The sequence below is a fragment of the Rutidosis leptorrhynchoides genome, chromosome 3 (assembly GCF_046630445.1).
Source record: "Rutidosis leptorrhynchoides isolate AG116_Rl617_1_P2 chromosome 3, CSIRO_AGI_Rlap_v1, whole genome shotgun sequence".
NCBI lineage: Eukaryota > Viridiplantae > Streptophyta > Magnoliopsida > Asterales > Asteraceae > Rutidosis > Rutidosis leptorrhynchoides.
Window position 1 is genome coordinate 223,604,891 of NC_092335.1, and position 24,082 is coordinate 223,628,972.

Here is a 24,082-nt window from a genome sequence, read left to right on the forward strand (position 1 = left end):
GTGGTTTAGTCAATAATGAGGAGACTACTAAGTCTCCACCTATTTTTTCTCCTACTGTTTTGCAGGTACCGGATAACGAAGAGTCAAAGAAGGATGAGCCGAAGGTTGATGAACCAAAGGTTCAAGAGCAAAATAAAGATGATCCACTAGATATCATAACTAAAGCACCGCCGTTGAAGGTGTACAAAGCGCCAGTTCCATATCCTAAAGCCTTGAAAAAGGATAAGCTAGCAACTCAATATCAGAGGTTCTTGGATATAATCAATCAAATCAGTGTGAACATGCCGCTTGCGGATGTAATAAAAGGGATGCCCAACTATGGGAAGTTTTTAAAGGACCTGATCTCGTCAAAAGGTGAGTATCAAGCGGTGTCAGCCACATTCCTCAATGAGGCGTGTTCGGCCATTTTGCAAAAGCAAAAGTTACCTCCTAAATTGGGAGATCCGGGTAGTTTTATCTTCCCTTGTTTATTGTGTGATTCGGTAGTGTACGATGCACTAGCCGACTTGGGGGCAAGCGTTAACTTTATGCCCTATTCGTTGTTTTTAAAACTTGACCTATGAGATTTAAAACTGACAAGGATGGGGATCCGATTGGCTAACCATTCTTTTGACACTCGAATAGGCATAGCCGAAGACTTGATAGTGAAAGTGAACAACCCTTGTCCGAATAGGGAGCCATTAGTCTTTCCGGATGACTTTGTGATCCTTGAAATGAAAGAGGACACTAAGGTACCAATCATTCTAGGTCGACCTTTCCTAAACACCGCAGATGCTATCATTCATGTCCAACAAAATACTTTAAGTATAGGTGTAGGGGACGAAAGAGTAATTTGTCATGTAGAGAAGGCTATGAAACAACCCAAGTCCACTGAAGTTACTTATTTTAAACTTGATGTTATAGAATTATGTGTTGAGAATGATCCGCATGAATTGTTGGAAGTTAACACTGAAAGTTTTGTTTCTATGGATGGTAATGAAGATTTTGATTTAGATGCTGAATTCGAGAAATTGTTGGAAGTTAGTACCGAGAGTGACGATGGTAATGAAAAATCCAATTTGGTTAAATAACTCATTCTAAGCAAGGTGAATTTCATCAGCTTAGAACAATTCAGGCTAACGAACCAAGGAAGTGTGAAAATAAAGGGGGCATTGATGAATGGCTTGATAACAATGTTACTGTTAGTAATTTAATTGATCATGATACTTGAGATTATGATGGGCGATTCGAAGATGCACCCGACGAAGCGGATTCCGAGGTCATTTCAGATGAATATTTTGGTGAATTTTAAGAAGAGTCATCTTTAGAAGAAAATTTGAGTGGATGACCTGTGATTCTTCGTCAAGAAGCGGATCCAGGTGAGGTTTTGTTCGAATTGAGTATTATCGGGGTATTACCTAATTTTGCTAATGATCACCGGGAATTTAAAGTCATTGCCAATTCGGGATCCTCAATTAATATCATGTCTTATGAAATGTATAGACGATTGTTCCATGAGAATTGTGCACTTTGTTCTTTGGGAGAGTCTAATTCGGTAATTACTTTAGGCAATAATACGAAGTGTAAGGCAGATGGGTTACTTAGTAATGTGATGGTAAGTGTCAAGGGAGTTTTTCTTGAAGTGCCATTCACCATTTTCAACATGCCGACGGATGAGGAGGTTCCCTTATTAGTAGGTCATGGTTTTATCGCGACTACGGGTGGAAAAATCGACCCGGGCCCAGGAGCTATAACTTTTGAAGGCGGTAAGGGTACTTTTAGATTATGTAATTCTGAAATATGGGGTTCCCTTCGGCATATATAGTTGAGAGGGGATTTGAGGATGGTCATTTTGAAAGTGATGAGGATTCGAGCAAGGTTGAATCTATTTAGGTGAATATGGCAAAAGAGTCCCCGAGTATAGAGAAAGAATCGGATGCAGATGTGGAAGATATTCGTGAGACTCTTGATAATATGTGGGGCAAGAAAAACACGGATAAGCTTATGAAAAACACAAAAATTTTGTTTGTTGATGATGATGGATGGATGATTGAAGAGGTTGAGTATATTAGGCCCACACCACAGTGCAAAAACAAGCCTCGTAGAAGACTTAGATGTAGCGACCCGACAAAATCGTCATTAACGGCGCCGCTAACTTAGGTCCCGTTACGTGGTCATAGTCCCTATATGAGACACGTTTGACCAAAATTATGTCGCATTCATTTGAAACGTACAAGACTTACAAAGTTTAGTTTACCAAACGGATCGACAACAAGTTTAAGTTTACAAAAGTAGTAAAGTATAAATGAAATAACTTGCGCCATAATTAGTTTAAAATCACGGTTGCTATAAATAGTGTAAGTATGTATGTATGCTTGACTCCAAGCAAGTAATCAGAGTGTATGCATGTATGCTTGACCCCAAGCAAGTATGAGTGTACGCGGAAGATTTATATCAAATAGCCATGTATGAACCTGACACACATATAGAAAACTGTCAACGAAAAACATTGGTGAAATTATAGGTGTATTTGTAAACGTGCATTTAAACCACAAGATTTAATATAAGTTGACTATCTAAATCGTTTGTATTCCAAAAGTTGTTGTTCGCGAGCACCCAATTATCAAGACTTAACTGTTTTGCACCTTTTGCGTAGTGTTAGAACATGCACTAGACTCGAAAATATATTTCATCCGCTAACGGTAGCGAACCGTCTGAATGAGGCTCGTCAAGCCCATGTGATCACATAATATAAGTTCTCGTTTACACCCTGCAAGTGTAACTAATGATAATTGAATTGAGGTTTTTTGTTCAAACTCGCACGTGGAATGTTTGTTTTCGTACTTGTGTTCAAAGCATAAAAGTATGATACGTATATGTTTCTCATCCCATAGTTTAAAACGTAAAAGTTGTTGAAAAGGTGGGACTATGATCTCACCTCGAGTGCACAAGTATAAATGTACTTCACAAAGTAAACATGTGCATGAAAGTTGTTTAGCCTTGACCTAAACAAGTAAGTTGTATCAATTAACCGGTTACGACACAAGGTCGGGCGAAATGTGTTCAATTAGTCCTATGGCTCGTTACGACTCGAATAGTATAGCATGTGAATCACGTTGTCAAGTTTCATGCAAGAATCAAGTATAAAGGCACGTTAGAACGATTGCATAAACGTTTGGTTAAGTTTGACTAAAATTCAAACTTGGTCAAAGTCAAAGTCAACGAAAAAGTCAACACGTTCGGGTCGGGTCCCGAACTATTTTCATAAGCTTAGAAATCATATATGAGCATGTTGGCCAAGTTTCATGTTGATCGGGGGTGCGTAGCATACTTAGAATTAAGCAAAAATTGACATTTTTGGGCAGTCTGCCTCAGATGCGCCGCATCCAAGGCAGATACGCCGCATCTGTGTCTGGTGCAGCAATTCTGGGGCAGTTTAACACTTAGACGATTTCAACTTCAAATGATCATAACTTTTGACTCGTTAACATTCAAAACACGTATCTTATATCGTTGGAAAGGTAATTTAAAGAGGAATACAACTAACCACATTTCATCAATCAATTCCATTATTAACAACAAATAAAACCTCAATAAATGATCATTAAACGTTCAAAATCAACGTTTCAAGTTCATAAAACGCATTTCTTGACTCGGGAATCCAATTCACACATATGATATGCCGTTTTGATGGTATTGAAACATACATTATAACTAAACACTTACTAATAATATTTCATGGCATTCAAAACATCAAAAGTTCATTTTAAGTCTATCAAACCCTAACCAAAATTCACAAAAATTAATAATCATGTGTTTGAAATTTTTTTATCAACCTACGTATCAAAACGAAGCTAGTGATACTAGTAACACAATTAAAACATGAACTTTAACATTTAAACAAAATTTAGTCAACCAAAATCAAAGATTATGCACACCCATTTCAAATTCATGCTAGTTACTCCAAAACAACAAATCGAGCAAGCACAATATATATTCATGTTATACTTGAGCCATAGACACTAACTAACACCATTTTAAGTATATAAAACGAATTTAGAGAAATCTAGTATTTTTAGAAAGTTACTCAAACTTGATGAAATTGGTACCAAAATGTCGAGGATGAAGAGAGGATTCCAAATATGTAATTTGTTTTGATGTTTGCTTGATAGATTCGAAATAGATGATGATTGAATGATTATGAAGAAATGGAAGAAAAATGAAAGTAAGAAGAGAGAAAAGAGAAGTGAGGTGGGAGGTGGGTGGTGATGACTAGATGACCACTAGTCTCCACTTTGCCCACTTGGCAACTTCGGTCCCTCAAGTTTCAAAGCGGGTGCGGGAATTAACCAAACGAATATTTTTAAAAAACGCTCGAGTAAACGAGTGATGTTATAATTAAATAACGGGAATATTATGAACGTTAGTCAACAGAAACTACGAATTTAGATAACGGAAGATATTATCTAAAAAAAACGGTGTTAAAATAAATTTAACGGAAAAACGCGGGATGTTACATTACCTACACCTTAAAAGAAATTTTGTCCCGAAATTTAGTTGGAAGTAGTAGTCGTTGTTTATTCCTTGAGATCTTGCATTGTCAATTCTACGAATAGGTGAAGGTACTTCTTTGGGCATCAACGAACTTTGACGGTTGGGATTTTTACATTGTTTAAAAGTTTGGGTTCACGATTCACAGTTTCGACCGGTTCTCCTAGGAAGTGGAGTTTATCATCGATAGGAAGTTCATCAAAAGGATAACAAGTTCTTGTTCCACAAGACACTTCTTTAAGTTTAATACATAGAATGTAGGATGGACGGAGATTCAAATGAGTCGGAAAATATAAACGGCTTGCAACGGGTCCAAAACGCCCCAAGATTTTAAAAGGATCAAAATATCGCGGATTTAGCTTTCTACGTTTCCCGAAATGGATTACACCTTTCTAAGGTGCGACTTCTAACGTTATGCAGTCAACCGCTTGGAATTTAAGAGGTTTACGTCTAACATCGGCGTAGCTCCTTTGGCGACTACGGTCGTTTTGAGTCTTTTTGGATTTGAATGATCTTAACGGTTATTTCATGAATGAGTTCGGGTCCGGTGGTTTGATTACCATTTACTTCAGTTCAATAATTAAGAAAACGACAATTGCGGCTTTATGAGTTTTCGAAAGGTGTGGCGTCAATAATCGTGTGATAACTATCGTTATAAGAGAATTTGGTTAAAGGCAAAGACTTTTCTCAAGAAATTTTGAAGTCGATAACACGAATTCGTTTTATGGTTTCCAAGGTTTGAATCGTACATTTGCTTTGTTCGTCGGTTTGTGGGTGATACGTGGTCCTCATGTCTAAATGTGGTCCCGAGGCTTTTTATAAAGCACCCCAAAATTTAGAAGTGAACGAGGATCTCGATCCGAAACGAGGTACAGTTCTTTTAAGATACATTTGAACAAGCTTGTTAGGACCTGAAAACGTTTGTTGGAACAAGTTTCTGTTTCTCAAGAATTTCGCGCCGCGGAAGATTTATCGGTTTTCGAAAACGTTCGTTAGGACTATTCTCCCTCGTGGTGCATATTAGTATAACGTGAAGAGTCTCTCTCTCCATTGAGAATTTAGATAAAAGATTTCCTTATACGGAAGTACGAGTGTAATGCGAGAGAAGTTTCCGCCTCGATGTGAGCATAACAAGTATATTGTAGTTTGTCGATAAAACTGTGCGAAAACGAGATAGTATAAACGTATAACATATGTTTGAATTCGGAAGAATTTGTCATTCATTCGGAAGCATAAATATGATTCGAGAATAATCGAAGGTGTATCCTTGGTATGGTTGTTATCGACATTCTCGGAGTTTTCGGATATCCAACAATAAAAATAAAAATGAAGTCATGTACATGGCACATGGTGGTGATTAGGTTGATCGCGTCCAATCACCATCACGTGTCATTAGAACTTTGGTATGACTTACCATAATATAACCACATTGATCGAGTGTCGTTATATTATGCTAACTCATACCTCCATTCTCACATCACTCCATAAAATCAAGTTCTTGTAATCGTGAAGATTTAAAATGAACAAAGTAACGACATCACTAACGTTACTCGTATTGAATCGAAATAATTAGTGCAACTCTGAAGATGCGTTTTCCGAGGGAAGTGTATAAATGATTGTTCACGTCAATGCGGTTCAAGTCAAACAATAACATCTATAGGCACGAAAAGAGTAATGAATTATGATAATGAGTAGTACGCAACCGTAGTGATAAGTAGTGACGACGATACTCACCTAGAGTAGTGATGGTAGTAACAAGAAGTGGTAGATAGTAAGGAACACCGGTGTGACACTGATAGTAAGTTGAAACGGTGGCGAATAACAATCTGGGAGACAGAGTTCCCGAACAAGTGTGATTAATGAAGTCGTCATCATCCTTACGCGTATGAATCATGAACTTACGTGTGTTACCAGAAAGTGGTAGAATACGGATTCGTATGATGAAAGTTTGGTACCATTAAGAAGTTTGCCTAAGAATGATTCAAGTATATATGCACAAGTAGTCAAGTAAGTGCTATCTATAGCAAATGTATGTCAGAATGCAATGGCTAACTATCCGGTTGTAGTCTAGATTCACTAATGCGTCCTAACGACTCTGTCAGACACACTAATGCATATCCTAGTTCCCTACAACCAACGCTCTGATACCATCTGTAGCGACCCGAAAAAATCTTCATTGACGACGCCACTAACTTAGGTCCCGTTACGTGGTCATAGTCCCTATATGAGATGCGTTTGACCAAAATTATGTCGCATTCATTTGAAACGTACAAGACTTACAAAGTTTAGTTTACCAAACGGATCGAAAACAAGTTTAAGTTTACAAAAGTAGTAAAGTATAAATGAAATAACTTACGACATAATTAGTTTAAAATCACGGTTGCTATAAATAGCGTAAGTATATATGTATGCGTGACTCCAAGCAAGTAATCAGAGTGTATGCATGTATGCTTGATCCCAAGCAAGTATGATTGTACGCGGAAGATTTATATCAAATAGCCATGTATGAACCTGAGAAACATATAGAAAACTGTCAACGAAAAACGTTGGTGAAATCATAGGTGTATTTGTAAACGTGCATTTGAACCACAAGATTTAAAATAAGTTGATTATTTAAATCGTTTGCATTCCAAAAGTTGTTGTTCGCGAGCACCCAATTATCAAGACTTAACTATTTTGCACCCTTTGGGTAGTGTTAGAACAAACACTAGACCTGAAAATATATTTCATCTGCTAACGGTAGCGAACCGTCCGAATGAGGCTCGTCAAGCCCATGTGATCACATAATATAAGGTCTCGTTTACACCCAGCAAGTGTAACTAATAATAATTGAATTGAGGCTTTTTGTTCAAACTCGCACGTGGAATGTTTGTTTTCGTACTTGTGTTCAAAGCATAAAAGTATGATACGTATATATTTCTCATCCCATAGTTTAAAACGTAAAAGTTGTTGAAAAGGTGGGACTATGATCTCACCTCGAGTGCACGAGTATAAATGTACTTCACAAAGTAAACATGTGCATGAAAGTTGTTTAGCCTTGACCTAAACAAGTAAGTTGTATCAATTAATCGGTTACGACACAAGGTTGGGCGAAATGTGTTTAACTAGTCCTATGGCTCGTTACGACTCAAATAGTATAGCATGTGAATCACGTTGTCAAGTTTCATGCAAGAATCAAGTATAAAGGCACGTTAGAACGATTGCATAAACGTTTGGTTAAGTTTAACTAAAAGTCAAACTTGGTCAAAGTCAAAGTCAACGAAAAAGTCAACACGTTCGGGTCGGGTACCGAACTATTTTCCTAAGCTTAGAAATCATATATGAGCATGTTGGCCAAGTTTCATGTTGATCGGGGGTGCGTAGCATACTTAGAATTAAACGAAAATTGACATTTTTGGGCAGTCTGCCTCAGATGCGCCGCATCCAAGGCAGATACGCCGCATCTGTGTCTGGTGCAGCAATTCTAGGGCAGTTTAACACTTAGACGATTTCAACTTCAAACGATCATAACTTTTGACTCGTTAACATTCAAAACACGTATCTTATATCGTTGGAAAGGTAATTTAAAGAGGAATAAAACTAAACATATTTCATCAATCAATTCCATTATTAATAACAAAGAAAACCTCAATAAATGATCATTAAACGTTCAAAATCAACGTTTCAAGTTCATAAAACGCATTTCTTGACTCGGGAATCCAATTCACACATATGATATGTCGTTTTGAAGGTATTGAAACATACATTACAACTAAACACTTACTAATAATATTTCATGGCATTCAAAACATCAAAAGTTCATTTTAAGTTTATCAAACCCTAACCAAAATTCTCAAAAATCAATAATCATGTGTTTGAAGTTTTCTTAATCAACCTACGCATCAAAACGAAGCTAGTGATACTAGTAACACAATTAAAATATGAACTTTAATATTTAAACAAAATTTAGTCAACCAAAATCAAAGATTAAGCACACCCATTTCAAATTCATGCTAGTTACTCCAAAACAACAAATCGAGCAAACAAAAATATATTCGTGTTATACTTGAGCCATAGACACTAACTAACACCATTTCAAGTATATAAAACGAATTTAGAGAAGTCTAGTGTTTTTAGAAAGTTACCCAAACTTGATGAAATTGGTACCAAAATGTTAAGGATGAAGAGAGGATTCCAAATATGTAATTTGTTTTGATGTTTGCTTGTTAGATCCAAAATAGATGATGATTGAATGATTATGAAGAAATGGAAGAAAAATGAAAGTAAGAAGATAGAAAAGAGAAATGAGGTGGGTGGTGATGACTAGTTGACCACTAGTCTCCACTTTGCCCAGTTGGCAACTTCAGTCCCTCAAGTTTCAAAGCGGGTGCGAGAATTAACCAAACGAATATTTTTAAAAACGCTCGAGTAAACGAGTGATGTTATAATTAAATAATGGGAATATTATGAACGTTAGTCAACGGAAACTACGAATTTAGATAACGGAAGATATTATCTAAAAAAAATGGTGTTAAAATAAATTTAATGGAAAACGCGGGATGTTACATTAGAGATCCGGGGGAATTTTTGGTCATATGTCGGTTTTGAAATGAAAAGATTTACTCGGCATTACTAGATTCAGGTGCCAGTGTTAATATGATGCCGACTAAGATTGCAAAGTCGTTGGGAATTCGAGAGCTAGTCCGCACTAATACAAGCATCCGTTTTAGGAATCAAACTGTTGATAACTCGATAGGAATTGCGGTAGATGTTCCTATTATCATCCACGGTGTTAGCTATGAAGAAGATTTTTTCATTATGGATAGTGTTGGGATGGGGGTCTTGGCAACCACAAGAATGATGTTGGATTTCGATATAGGTACATTAGTGATACGGGATGAAGACATAATGACTACCCTCAAAGACCAATTTGGGTATGGGTACGACTCTAGCAACATCGGAGTCGAGGATCCCGATGATTGCTAAGCATGGGAGAGGAGTCGAGTGCGCGACTCCGAAATAAACAACGCACAAGCGTGTAAAGTTTGTAAGCTTGTTCTTTTCTTTTCTTTTTATTTTATTCGTACATGCATTTTTAAATAGAAAAACCATAAAAAGTATAAAACCTTGAAAAAACAATCTGGGTAAAAATCACGGTCGCATTAAAATCCTCGCGACCGTGATTCCTAACAGAAAATTGGGCAACGAAAAACTAACAGAATCGCGACTGCGATTCGGTTCATGCGGTCGCGAGATGCTTGATTTTTATCAGGTCAAAATTTGAAAAAAAAGGAAATTGCAGTCGCGATTTGGGCCAATGCGGCCGCAATCGGGACCCAGCTGGGTGTTTTGTTTACTATTTATTTATTTTATTTTCTTCATAACACACATACATAAAGCCGTATTTTTGCTCCCAAAAACAAAATCCTAATCTAATTCCACTCTCTAATCATAAAATCTTTCAAGGATTATGGCTCCTAAACTCAGATTAGTAATCAATTCATCTCACTTTCTTCTAGTTTCTTTTAATTTTGCCTTTGAAATTGTGTGTTCATGTGGATGTTTGATGAAGATAAGTGTGGGGATTAGTTACTTGTTTAAGAACCGATTTTGTTATTGATTATGTGTTTTTTTATCATGATTGTTGCTTAATGTTCATGTTTTTATGCTTAAAGATTCAATTTTTGATTCTAGGGTTTATAAGCTTGGTGATTTGCATTTTGAGTTTTGATGTTCGATTGATAAAATTGAGGTGATGACATTGATTGTATGCTTGTTTAGATTGTAGAAATTTCAATGAATCGATGAATTGTTTAAATTTTTAATTTTTGGGTTCATGAACAATTTAGGGTTTTTGATGTGTTGAATGAGTTTGACTCAGTTTGACTTCTTAATTTTGATGCATGATAGTGTTAAGATTATATGCTATGAATTTATATTCGATTAGTTCTATCTTAGGATAGGTATGAATAATGTTTTTGAGAATGTTAAGTGTCTCGTATGTGTTGATTAAGTTTGTGGAGAATGTTCTATCTCGCTATGAATTCATATTTGGTCATTTTGATGATAAAGTTTGTTATCTTGTGTTGGGGTTACTTGTATGATTATTTTCATAGCTAATTGTTTTGCATGTTTAATGATGATTTGATCTTGGAAAGTTTCACTAGCGCTAATGATTCTTGTGCCACTTTGTTTTGTGATTATGTGATGTTTTACAGGGATTGAAAAGAAGCAAACCTTCTTCTTCTAGCGCGGATGAGAATGAACAAATTTCACCTCATCCATTTGAGTGCCAAATTACCGATGGATGCACCCCTTCTTAAGATGGGAACGTAGGGTGCCCAATTATCATCATCGAATGAACCTCTTACAAATGCTTCACGAGCGTGATTGCATTGCTCCCCGTTATCCTAATTGGGCCCCATTGGCCGAGGTTGGTGTGGAGGATGAAATAAGAGCTAAGTTAGTGCAAACTTATGTTGATGATTGGGGGAATGAGTTTCAGTACAATGATCGGGTAAAGTTTTTCCATTTGGATCGTATGATTTATAAGGTTTGATGTTTGGAGTTCTTTAGTACTTGTTCATACATGGAGGAAAACCGTGATATTGATACTAAAGATTTTGTTACCTTTCAACTTGGTGGGAAGTTTCACTCTATGACTTTGCGTGAGGTTGCTGCGGATCTGGGTATTTACACTGATGATGAGATGAGGGCCCCTCATTTCAAGAATTATTTGGGTTCGGGTGAAATTTATACAGGTAAAGGTGATAAGCATGCTGATTGGAAGTTGATTTCAAACAATGACAGGTTGGTGGCTAGCGTTAGTTCGTACACTCAGATCAAAGATTTTCTCCTCCGTGTTATCCAGCGGTTCATCTCTCATACCATTTCTCAACGTGGATATAATACTGAGAAAGTCAGCTTTCCGGATCTCTTCTATCTTATGTGTATTCGTGACCGGAAGTGTTATGTCAACATTCCCTACTGCGTCATTAAGTTTCTTTGCATGCAGAGTTCGGGTCTTCGTCCAAATAGTCCGATGTGTGGGGGTGTTTATGTAACTTTGTTAGCTGAGCATTTGGGTGTGTCTCCTACTGCTAAGGGGACAAGGAGAGTGTATCCGGAGGATATCACCACAGATATTAACTAAGGACAGTTGGTGCCCGACTCTATGAAGGCTGTAAGGTGTTGTGCGTGAGAGAAATTGTTGTGTTAAGTATATGGCTACTCATGCTTTAACGACCCGTCAAAGTACACTTGACGACCATCGTTATCTTGGTCCCACAGCTTGATCATAACTCTAAATGAATTTAATTAATAACCTTGCATTCATTATTTAAAAATAATTTTCTATAAAGGAAACCTACCAAAATATGTAAGTTTAGAAAAATCATACATAAATACTTAACCAAAAGTTGACCAAAACAACATCAACAAACACCCACAATTTAATGCATCAAAATAGAATGCAAGTTAATGTTTAACAAAAGTTTCCATCGTAAATATGCAGACTCTCTAAGCACATCGGAAGCAATCAATAATGAACCTGAGAATAAAACATGCGAGTAAACTGTCAACAAAAATGTTGAGTGAATTATAGGTTTAACATTGCAAACAATATTTAATTTAAACCATAAAAATTTATGTTTGAAAACATAAAGACTCATTTTGGACCACAAAATTATAGGCTCGCAAACATATAAAACATTATTCCATTAACCCGTGAGCCACTTGGTAATCACTTAACAACTCCATACCCTTAACAAAACCAATATAAAATATACACTGAACAGGTGTATCTTCCAAAATACGAAAACTAATACATTCCGTCTGTAACTGGTAGCGCGACTAGCACCAAATGGGGCTGTCAGACCCGATAGATCTATCCATAGGATTTGCATTCACCAGTAGAAACCAGTGATTAAAATTACCAGATTAGGGAATATTTTCGTTCGACTCACAATGAATAATTTAAATCAAATTCCACTTGTGTCCAATATGTAAAATAAATTACATGTATTCTCATCCCAAAAGATTTAAAATAGAAAAATGGGACTATAACTCACCTTAACGTAAACGAAGCAATAACACAGAAACATGAACAGCAAATGATAAAGTGATCAAGAATGATCACAACGCCGACCTAAAAATAAAGCAGGTCGATATAAATAACTAACTTAGATAAAGTCTTAGTATGATAGCTATAGTACTTGTTGCAAATAAACATAGAACAACACTCAGTATGATTCGGTATGATCAGGACAACGTTTAACACATACTTTCTATTTTTAGAAAGTTTCTATTTTAGGAAAGTTTATATTTTAGGAAAGTTTCTATTTTAGGAAAGTTTCTATTTTTAGAAAGCTTCTATTTTTAGAAAGTTTTTAACTTAGAAAAGTTTCCTTAATTAGAAAAGTCAACAAAAGTCAACTGAAAGTCAACTCAAAAGTCAACCTTGGTCAAACTTGATCAAGCCTATTTTCACAAGGTCAAGGTGAACCTACTCTTGAGAGCATAATAGGATTTAAGGACTAACAACATTCGGACCTCCGACACTTAGTCGTGGATAACCAACATCGGTATCGTTTCGATTCTGACAGGGTGGCCGACTTGAGAGTCCACCAACAACCCAGCATACGGGGTTGAGTGGCCTAAAGACATGAAGGTTGAGTGGCCGACTTGGATAGTATGAAGCTTGTTCGTACGATGAAGATATGTATGCTTTTGTTACGTATCAGTAACCGAATATCTTTTTAGGGTTTATGAGCTATGTATTTATAGGCTCACGAATTAGGGTTTCAATAGAATCTCCCTAATTAAATGCGATCTCTTCCCAAATAACTTTCGTTATTTAAGGAAAAGAATCCGAATTAACTATACCGTACATTCTTCTAGAATATACTGGACCCTTATGCAAGTATACGAAACTCGCATCAGATGGTATAGGTGCATATAGTGCGACTATACTCGTGCCATATGTCTTACATGTGACAACCCAAAAATTTCTGATCAAATTTAAACTTAATCTTTATATAATTCTGACACGATAAGCAAAGACTGTAATGTTGAAATCTCAAAAACTTTGAACTGTGTTCATGTAATCAATTACCCTTTGACTATGCTCAACGATTCACGAACATTTATATGTATATATAAGATCTAGTTATATTAATTGAAAACGCTAACAAAGTATTAGATGTATAATACTTTACATGAACGTATTTCTTTCATTATATATTTAATATAACTATAGACGGAATGAAAAGATAATATCAAATGATTGAATTATCAGATACAATGTGATTATGATTACGGGTCTCTGTTATGAGGTCCACTATGATTTAAGAAATCTGTTCCTTTTAACAATATTCGGAAAATGTAAGGTGATTTACATGAAAGAACGAAAGTGTCAATTAACGAGAACCGGACAAATGTTAGTGGAGATTCCTGCTTGACTTTCAATACATGCTTTACAATGATTGTCTAGTACCTGTTAATAAGTTAATTATTTAATTTTCATAATATTAAAAACTTTTTAAGATATAATGAAACCTTTTAAAAAGATGAGTTGAAATATAACTGATTCTGGAAAACCAAAGTTATAATTACTCGATTTAGTTTCAAACATATGAAAATGTTTCCATCTAAAAAGAACTTTGTTACAAAAACGTTTTGAATATATAAAAGGAAATAATATTAATTTTCTTGTAATATATATATATATATATATATATATATATATATATATATATATATATATATATATATATATATATATATATATATATATATATATAAGGATTTAAAATAAACAATATAAATGTTGAGAAGTAGGAACATATTATAAGACTTTAAGATTATCTTTTATCGTAAAAAATTTTAGAAAACGAATTAAGCATCACGCTTTCTTTAAAATGAATATAGTTTTATAAATATCTAGAACCACTTTTGACAATTTGTTGTTGAGTCATTAGGATAAGTGTAAATGTTTAAACGTTATCCTAAACTTTAGAATCTTTCTAGAAACCTCTTGACAAGTTATAAATGATAATAGTCCGTGAATTAACTTGCATCGTGTATTTAAAAATGTGTTCATGTATATTAAATATATATGATTTCAAAATTTACTAAGTAAACAATAGTAACACTTGCTTAGTGATTTGATTGATATTAAATATGTTAATTAGTACGTTTAAGAAGTTGAAATAAATGCTAGTACATAAACGAACTATATCTAGTTTAAAGGAATACGTTATATGATATAATGATTTTACTATTATATAAACGATCTAAATTAAACTATGAAATATAAATAGTTTTTTTTGAAAAACTAAATATTATATTAGTAAATAAATATTTCTAAAATATATAAGTTTATATTTCTAAATGAAAATATAAATATATTTTACAAAGTGATAAAATATAATATTAACATAGTCGTAAAACATTTTGGATTTAAAATAATATTATTATAATATATATTGGTAAGTAACGAGACGTCAATTTATAAAAGCAAATAACCAAAACACTCGAATGTTCAAGTTATACTTTGAGTGGGATGGTTTTTCATTCATTTGAGTCTTGTTATGTATAAAGGTACATTACATGAAACATAAAGTACAAATTTTCTTAACGTACAAAAATACTTTTGAGAAACCAGAACAGGGACATAAGTCGAGTGACAACGTACGACTCATCGAAACAAAAATTACAAACTAACTATGCATGTAAATATTATATATTATATAAATAATTATATAAATTAACTATATTATATAAAATAATAATAAAACTATCGGCAGCTTAAAACAAAAGCATATGAGCTGGTTCTAGTTGGCCATGCGATCGCATCGCTGAAGGGCATAGAACCCATGCAATCGCATGGGGTTCAGTCTCAGCAAACATCTATATAACTCGATCAAATTCGGACTTCAACACACACACATATACACCGATATTGTACTTCCTCTGTTATTTATATTTATATTATTATTATTAAGGTTAATAACATTATTAATCTTATTAATATTAGTATTATTAGTATTATTATTATGTAGTATACATAAAATACTATGACGAGGTCTTAAGCGAATTATTTCAAACGGGTTTTTCAAACGGGATAGAGCTAAGGAAATTATGAGTTATAACTATGGAGGTTATGAGTATTGTTCGGGGATATTGTTCGTGAGGTCAAACTAGTGTTTATCATCTTCGTTGTGTCTACGTACTTTCGTGCAATATTGAATCACAATATTGATACGGGAGCACTCATAACTTAACTTTTATATATTAATAGTGTATCCCTGACTAGTGCTCGAGTATATATGATTATGCATGCTTGTATATTTAATTTTTTCATTAGATAGTTATGATAAATCACAAATTCGGTACATATGCGATTGAGATAAGGTATATGATATGCATGTCGTTGGAAAGCTAGCGAAAAATTAATAACTTTTCATTTAGAAAGCGTATGGTTTCGATGAATGGATTAAAAGATATAGTCAATTGAATTATCTATAATTTTAAGTATTATTGTTAAAATGATTATTATTATTACTATCGTCGTTATTATCGTCGATATTATTAACTAATTATTATTATTACTATTATTATTATCATTATCGTTATAAATGTTATCATTAAAAATTGTCATTTTTATTAGTATTACTATCGTTATTATCATTAAGATCATTATTAACATTATCATTATTATAATTTTTATTATTATCATTAAAATAGTTTTTAGTATTATCATTAATGTTATTATAATATTTATTATTATTAGTATCATTATCATTAAAATTAATATTAGTGTCATCTAATTATTATGACTAATATTATCAGCATTATTATGAATGTGATATAAAAGATGACTAAAATCTATTAAACAAATCGATTAGGAAATAATGAGTATAAGTATCATGATGAAATTAAAACATTGTAAGATATTAATTTAGATAAAAATATCGTTTTCAGAATTCATATCATTATTATTATTATTAAAAGTATTATTAATATTAAAACTATAATTTTTACTAAAATTATCATTTTAATAGAAATATCATTGTTATTATAAAATATCAATATTATTATTATTTTAATATTATTATTATTAAGAATTATCATTTTGAATAGAATTATTATTTTTATATAAAATATTATTATTATTACAGTTAAGATTAAAAAGTATTATTATTATTAAAATTATCATGATTAGAATTATCATCTTATCTTAATTTATATCATCATTAGTAAATATAAATCTTATTAGTATTATTAGTAGAATAATAATAATTATTATTATTACAAAAATAATACAACTTTTATATATTATTATTATCAATATTATTTTATCAAATAAATATGTGATACAAAGATATTTTTACCACACGTGACATAATTACATTAATAATACATACCACTATATTTTTATGATATTAAGCGAACTTTAGAAATTTTATTACTTAAGATATATAAAAGTATATTTTTATCATATATAAATTTTAATATAAATTTTTCTTTATTAATAAATGATTTATATTATTTACTCTAATAAAATCTGATAAATATATTTAAATATATTTAACGACTTTATTTAAGTTATATAATAAACATGTACAGATTTTGAAAGTCATTTTTGAATTAGAATACTTTTGTTAACTTCTGCATGATAATCTCGAGCATTAGGATTGTGATACACTATAACCTGACCTAGATTGTTAGACATTTATTTGACCAACATATACTAATATAGGTTCGTGAATCCGAGGCCAACCTTGCACTTGTTTAATGCCGTTATATGTATTTTTTCTACGAAATACAGTATTGTGAGTTTGATTTGCTCCCTTTTTAAATGCTTTTGCAATATATATTTTGGGACTGAGAATACATGAGCTGTTTTGTAAATGTTTGACGAAATAGACACAAGTACTTGAAAATTACATTCTATGGTTGGATTATCGGAATATCACCCCTTTTAGCTTGGCAGCCTAAGAATTAGGGAAATGGCCCCTAATTGACGCGAATCCTAAAAATAGATCTATGGACCTTGACAAGTCCCATTCGGGTTACGAATGTTTTAGTACTTCGACGATATATACTGATTGCGACGGCCGATATATAGCATGCAGTTTGCTAAATGCCTGTATGTGGGGGATATTCTATATGCATCCTGTCAGTTCGGTTATCAAGCGTTCACCATATGAATGATTTTTATCTCTATGCAGTTTGCGAAATGCCTGATATGAGATGTATATTTATGAGAAATGAAAATGGAAATCTTGTGGTCTATTAAGATTATGGAAATGATTAATTATGATAAACTAATGAACTCACCAACCTTTTGGTGACACTTTTAAGCATGTTTATTCTCAGGTATTAAATAAATCTTCCGCTGTGCATTTGCTCATTTTAAAGATATTACTTGGAGTCATTCATGGCATATTTCAAAAGATGTTGCATTCAAGGCGTTGAGTTCAATAAACATTAATATTAAGTAAATGACAGATTAGGTCATTTATAGTTGGATATTATGAAATGATATGCATGGCTGTCAACTTTCGATGAAATAAAAGTTTGTCTTTTAAAACGAATGCAATGTTTGTAAAATGTATCATATAGAGGTCAAATACCTCGCAATGTAACCATATGTTATTGTATTCATCCTTATGGATTAGGACGGGTCGTCTCATGTGGTATTAGAGCGGTGGTCTTAGCGAACCAGGTCTTACATTAGTGTGTCTAACAGATAGTTATTAAGATACATTAGCAGGTATGGACTTCGACCTTAGCTGCATGTCAAAAAGTTTTGCTTATCATTTCTTGTCGGAAATTACCTGTTTATCATTCTTAAGTCTAGACACGTTTTCCAGCATTTATTGCATACATAGTGTACAGACGATTTCGTATCTTAGTTTAATGACCCGTCCTAAGCCATCTGGACGAATACATTACATTTGGTTACATCGCGAAGTACTTGACCTCTATATATGATACATTTTACAAACATTGCATTCGTTTTTAAAAGACATACTTTCATTTCATCGAAAGTTGATGGCATGCATACCATTTCATAGTATATCCAACTATAATTGACTTAATAATAATCTTGATGAACTCAATGACTCGAATGCAATGTCTTTTGAAATATGTCATGAATGACTCCAAGTAATATCTCTAAAATGAGTAAATGCACAGAGGAAGATTTCATTCATACCTGAGAATGAACATGCTTAAAAGTGTCAACCAAAAGGTTGCTGAGTTTATTAGTTTATCATAATCAATATTCATTTCCATCATTTTTATAGACCACAAGATACTCATATTTCGAAAACAATCTGTGCAGGTCTGCTCACTGCTGTAAAAATCATTCATATGTAAGTAACACCTGGTAATCGACATTAAAAAAATGCATCTAGAATATCCCCCGCATACAGGCATTTCGCACAGCATGCAAATAGCATACAAATAGGTCACTCTTTTAAATATAACGGTTGTGTACACCTCACAAACAGGTCCATATCTTTTAAAGCTGGCGGTTGTATACTTAAATCGAAGTACTAAAGCAGTTCAAATTATCTAACTGGGGCTTGTCAAGGCCCATAGATCTATCTTTAGGATTCGCGTCATTTAGGGTGTCTATTCCCTAATTCTTAGATTACCAGACTATAAAGGGGTGACATCCGGTGTACTCGTAACTCAATCGTAGAATGGTTTTAAGTACTTGTGTCTATTTCGTCAAACATTTATAAAAGTAGCGCATGTATTCTCAGTCCTAAAAATATATATTGCAAAAGCATTTAAAAAGGGAGTAATGAAACTCACAATACAATATTTTTTCGTAAAAATATTCATATGACGATACTGAACAATGCAGGGTTAGCCTCGGATTCACGAACCTATATCATTTGTATATTCATTAATATATATAATCGTAATCGAATAAATATAAATATTATTATTAGTGATGTAATTTATATATTTAATAAGCTATAAGTTTCATTATTTATTTATATATTTTCGTGTTATATATATAAATGTTAATATAGTTAAGTTATGTGTACAAAATATATTTACATATATATAATCTTTATTTTCATACTTATAACTTTAAGTACGTTATTAAAACAATTATTTTAGTAATCATAATTATTTTAAAAATATTGATATAGATATACTGATAATAATAAGGATAATTTTAATGATAGTAAAATGATAATAATTTTAATAAAAATGATAATAGTGATAATATTTATAATAATGCTTATGTTACTAGTAATAATAATTCTAATAAAATGATACTAATACTATAATAATAATATCTAAAATATTGATAATAGTGATAATAATAATGATACTAATTATAATAGTTATTATCATAGTAGTAATAAATGATAATTTTTTATCTAATACTTATATTTGTAATTATGATGATATTATCATACTAATAATAATGATATTGATAATTATAATAATGATGATCTTAATAATAATAATAATGCTACTAATAATTATAGAAATGGTACTAATATTGATATAAATGAAAATAAAGATAATTTGTATCATTTTCATAATAATATTTATATCCAAGATTTCTATATTCGTAATCTTTGTGTTAAATTTCTAAACTAATGACTAAAGCTTCTATAACATAAATTCGTAATCCTAATCATAATGATGTTAATAATACTTAAAATGAAAAAATTAATGATAATATTAATAATAATAACATTAGTAATATTTGTAATAACTTTATTTAATAATAATAATAATAATAATAATAATAATAATAATAATAACATAACAATAACAATAACAATAATAATAATAATAATAATAATAATAATAATAATAATAATAATAATAATAATATTAATAATATTAATAATAATAATAATGATAATGATAATGAAAATTAAAGTGTATACCCTTTAAAAGGGCCATTCTAAAAAGAATTGCCCAAGACCAGGCTCGAACTCGTGACCCCTCAATAACCCGAACAACCCCTTAACCACTCCTCTGCGTCTGCCTTTCTGATAATATCCTCACCTTTTATTTATTTAAACTATCCTTCTGTTTTTCCCTATAACTCTTCTTCTTCACTAGACTATAATCGACCAGAGCAAAATTCTTAAACCAAATGAAGAATTAAGATTGGAATTATATTAAAACCGAAACATCTTTTATTTGTTACTTCCATTTATTAAATGCGAAAAGAAAAAAAATTATACGAACAGCTGTTGTGGCAGTCCCTGTTTGGGAAGAAAAAAAAATTGATTAAGGAATTGAGAACTTTTTAGGCAAGGATTATAACATGAAATAATTTTCTAAACATTTGAAGAAACTATAGAAATTGTCAATTTAACTTTAAATGTAACAAGTATCTTGAGTTTGATCCAAGAACAAAGGTTGACTTTTAAATTTTAAAGCTTTGACTCCAAAATTTGACTTCAATTTGAGGAATTGATAGCTCAATCTTTGCATAAAGTTTGAGTGAGTGAATCCTAACAGAACCGCAATACTAGATTTTGAAATATGTTTTGAAATTGGGTTTTGGCTAAAAAAGTTCAAGAACAGATATGCTTGTTCGTTGCTTCAAACTTTCTGTTTAAATTTTTAAAATAAATATCGGGTAATTGATAACTGATATTGATGGAGGAAAAATTGAATCAATCTGTGTCGATAATACATAATGATCATTTGTTATATTGCAGATGTCTAGACCAAATATCACGAGCAAAACATGAAATAGAAAAAAATAAACTGATAGGGATGTGAACTGGATTTGATTCCCCTAAATATTAATACTTATTTAACTATATTTAGATAAACTTATGAAAGGACCCGTCCTAATCCATCCGGATGAAGTCCATTTCGATTATAAACGATTCACAACAGTTGATTACATCACGAGGTACTTGACCTCTATATGATACATTTTACAAACATTGCATTCGTTTTTAAAAGACAAACTTTCATTTACATCAAAAATTGACGGCATGCATACTATTTCATAATATATCAAACTATAATTGACTAAATAATAATCTTGATGAACTCAACGACCCGAATGCAACGTCTTTTGAAATATGTCATGAATGACTCCAAGTAATAACTCTAAAATGAGCAAATGCACAGCGGAAGATTTCTTTCACACCTGAGAATAAACATGCTTTAAAGTGTTAACCAAAAGGTTGGTGAGTTCATTAGTTTATCATAAATAATCAATTCATAATTTTAATAGACCACAAGATTTCATATTTCCATTTCTCATAAACATACGTCCCATGCATAGAGACAAAAAAAATATCATTCATATGGATTGAACACCTGGTAACCGACATTCACAATATGCATTAACGAATATCCCCATCATTCCGGGATCCTCCTTCGGACATGATATAAATTTCAAAGTACTAAAGCATCCGGTACTTTGGATGGGGCTTGTTGGGCCCGATAGATCTATCTTTAGGATTCGCGTCAATTAGGGTGTCTGTTCCCTAATTCTTAGATTACCAGACTAAAAAGGGGCATATTCAGTTTCGATCATTCAACCATAGAACGTAATTTCGATTACTTGTGTCTATTTCGTAAATCAGTTATAAAAATTGCGCATGTATTCTCAGCCCAAAAATATAAAGGGTAAAAAGGTAAATGAAACTCACGCAAAATCAGTTTTAGTATTTGTATTCATTTCATAAAACAGTTATAAAACAGCGCATGTATTCTCAGCCCAAAAATATATATACCAAAAGCATTTAAAAAGGGAGCAAATGAAACTCACGCATATAAATATTGTAAAACAGTTAATAAAGCATTTGCATGTATTCTCAGCCCAAAAATGTAAAGAGTAAAAGGGATTCAAATGAACTCACCTAATGTATTTTGTAGTAAAAATACATATGACTATATTGAACAATGCAGGGTTGGCCTCGGATTCACGAACCTATATTATTCATATATACATTAATACATATATTCGTAATTGAGCAATTTCATATATTATAACCTTATATATTATATTTAATTTGAACATATGTTTAAAAATGGTTATCTTTTACATAGTTACATATATATTTATTTATTTATTTATTCTAAAAGTACTTAATTTGTTATGTAGGAATATTTATATAAAGATTGTTAATATAAATAATTTCTTACTTTTGTGTAATATTACTTATAAGTATATTTATATATATGTAATAATAGTAATAATAGTTGTATTTGATAGTAATGATAATATAACAAAAATAACATTACATATAATTATTATAATAAGAATTATAGTAATAATAATAATGATATTAGCAGTAAAAATGATAATAATAATAATAATAATAATTATATAGTTGTAATGATAATATAATAACAATTTTTGTAAAAGTGATAATAAGTGTTAATAATAACAATACTAATAATAAATATAACACTTGAGTTGATAATAATAGTTATAATAGTACTAAAAGGGTACAATTACTAATATTTACGAAAATAATAATAAGTTGCATTATTTTGTTACTACTTATAATATTTAAAATGATAAATTTTATTATGTTAAAAATAATGATAATAATAATAATAATAATAATAATAATAATAATAATAATAATAATAATAATAATAATAATAATTATAAAAATAATAATAAGTAGGATTAATGATAATAATAACAATAATAGAAATAAATATTAATAGAGTATACCCCTAAAAGAATTGTCATTGCCCAGGACGGGACTCGAACCCATAACCTATCGCTACCCGATAACATCCCACACCAGTCCACTGATTCAGCTTTTCTGTTTTTAATACCGAATTAAATTCGTATATCCCATATCTCGATCCAACTTGAATTCGACCCAAGAGGAAAACACATCTTGGCCCAACAATGCAATCAATTGCTCGGCCCAATACTGAAAGCGATTCAAATTAAAAAAAAAAAAAGAAACCCGGGGGACCAGGCTCGAACCCCCACCAATTCAGAATCCCAACACTCTTCTTAACCACCCATCCGTTTCTTTTTATCTGTTTAATCTGATACTCGTATTTATTTATCCCATATTTATCTGTTTCCAATTTCTCTCATTACTTTTCTTTTTGTACTCCACCACCGGACACATCATCACCAATTCATTTCCCATAATCTTAATTAATAGACTGGTCACCAAAAAAATGGGCAATACTTTTTATAATTTAATAACTTATGAAACTTTTTCTTTACAGCTAAACTTCCATTTATTATTCATCATCATAAAGTACTCGGCATCTTTATCTTTATTTGGTTTAAAATAGTAGTAGAAACAGAAGGAAGAGAACAAAACTTCTTGTTCGTTGGTCATCTGTTTGGATAGAACGACAAAAAAAAAATAAAATAAAAAAATAAAGGCGGCGGCAGTAATAATTCAATGGTTGTTTGTGGTGGTGTCGAGTTTGACAGAAGGTGTAGAAATCCTACCATGGTTCACCGGTTATGGTGATGATGGTGTTGGACGGGTTCGATCAAAAAGAGAAAACAGTAGGAAGATAAGCGTAGTAGTGTTTTGTTTATGGATTTGGTGGTGATTGATATGGC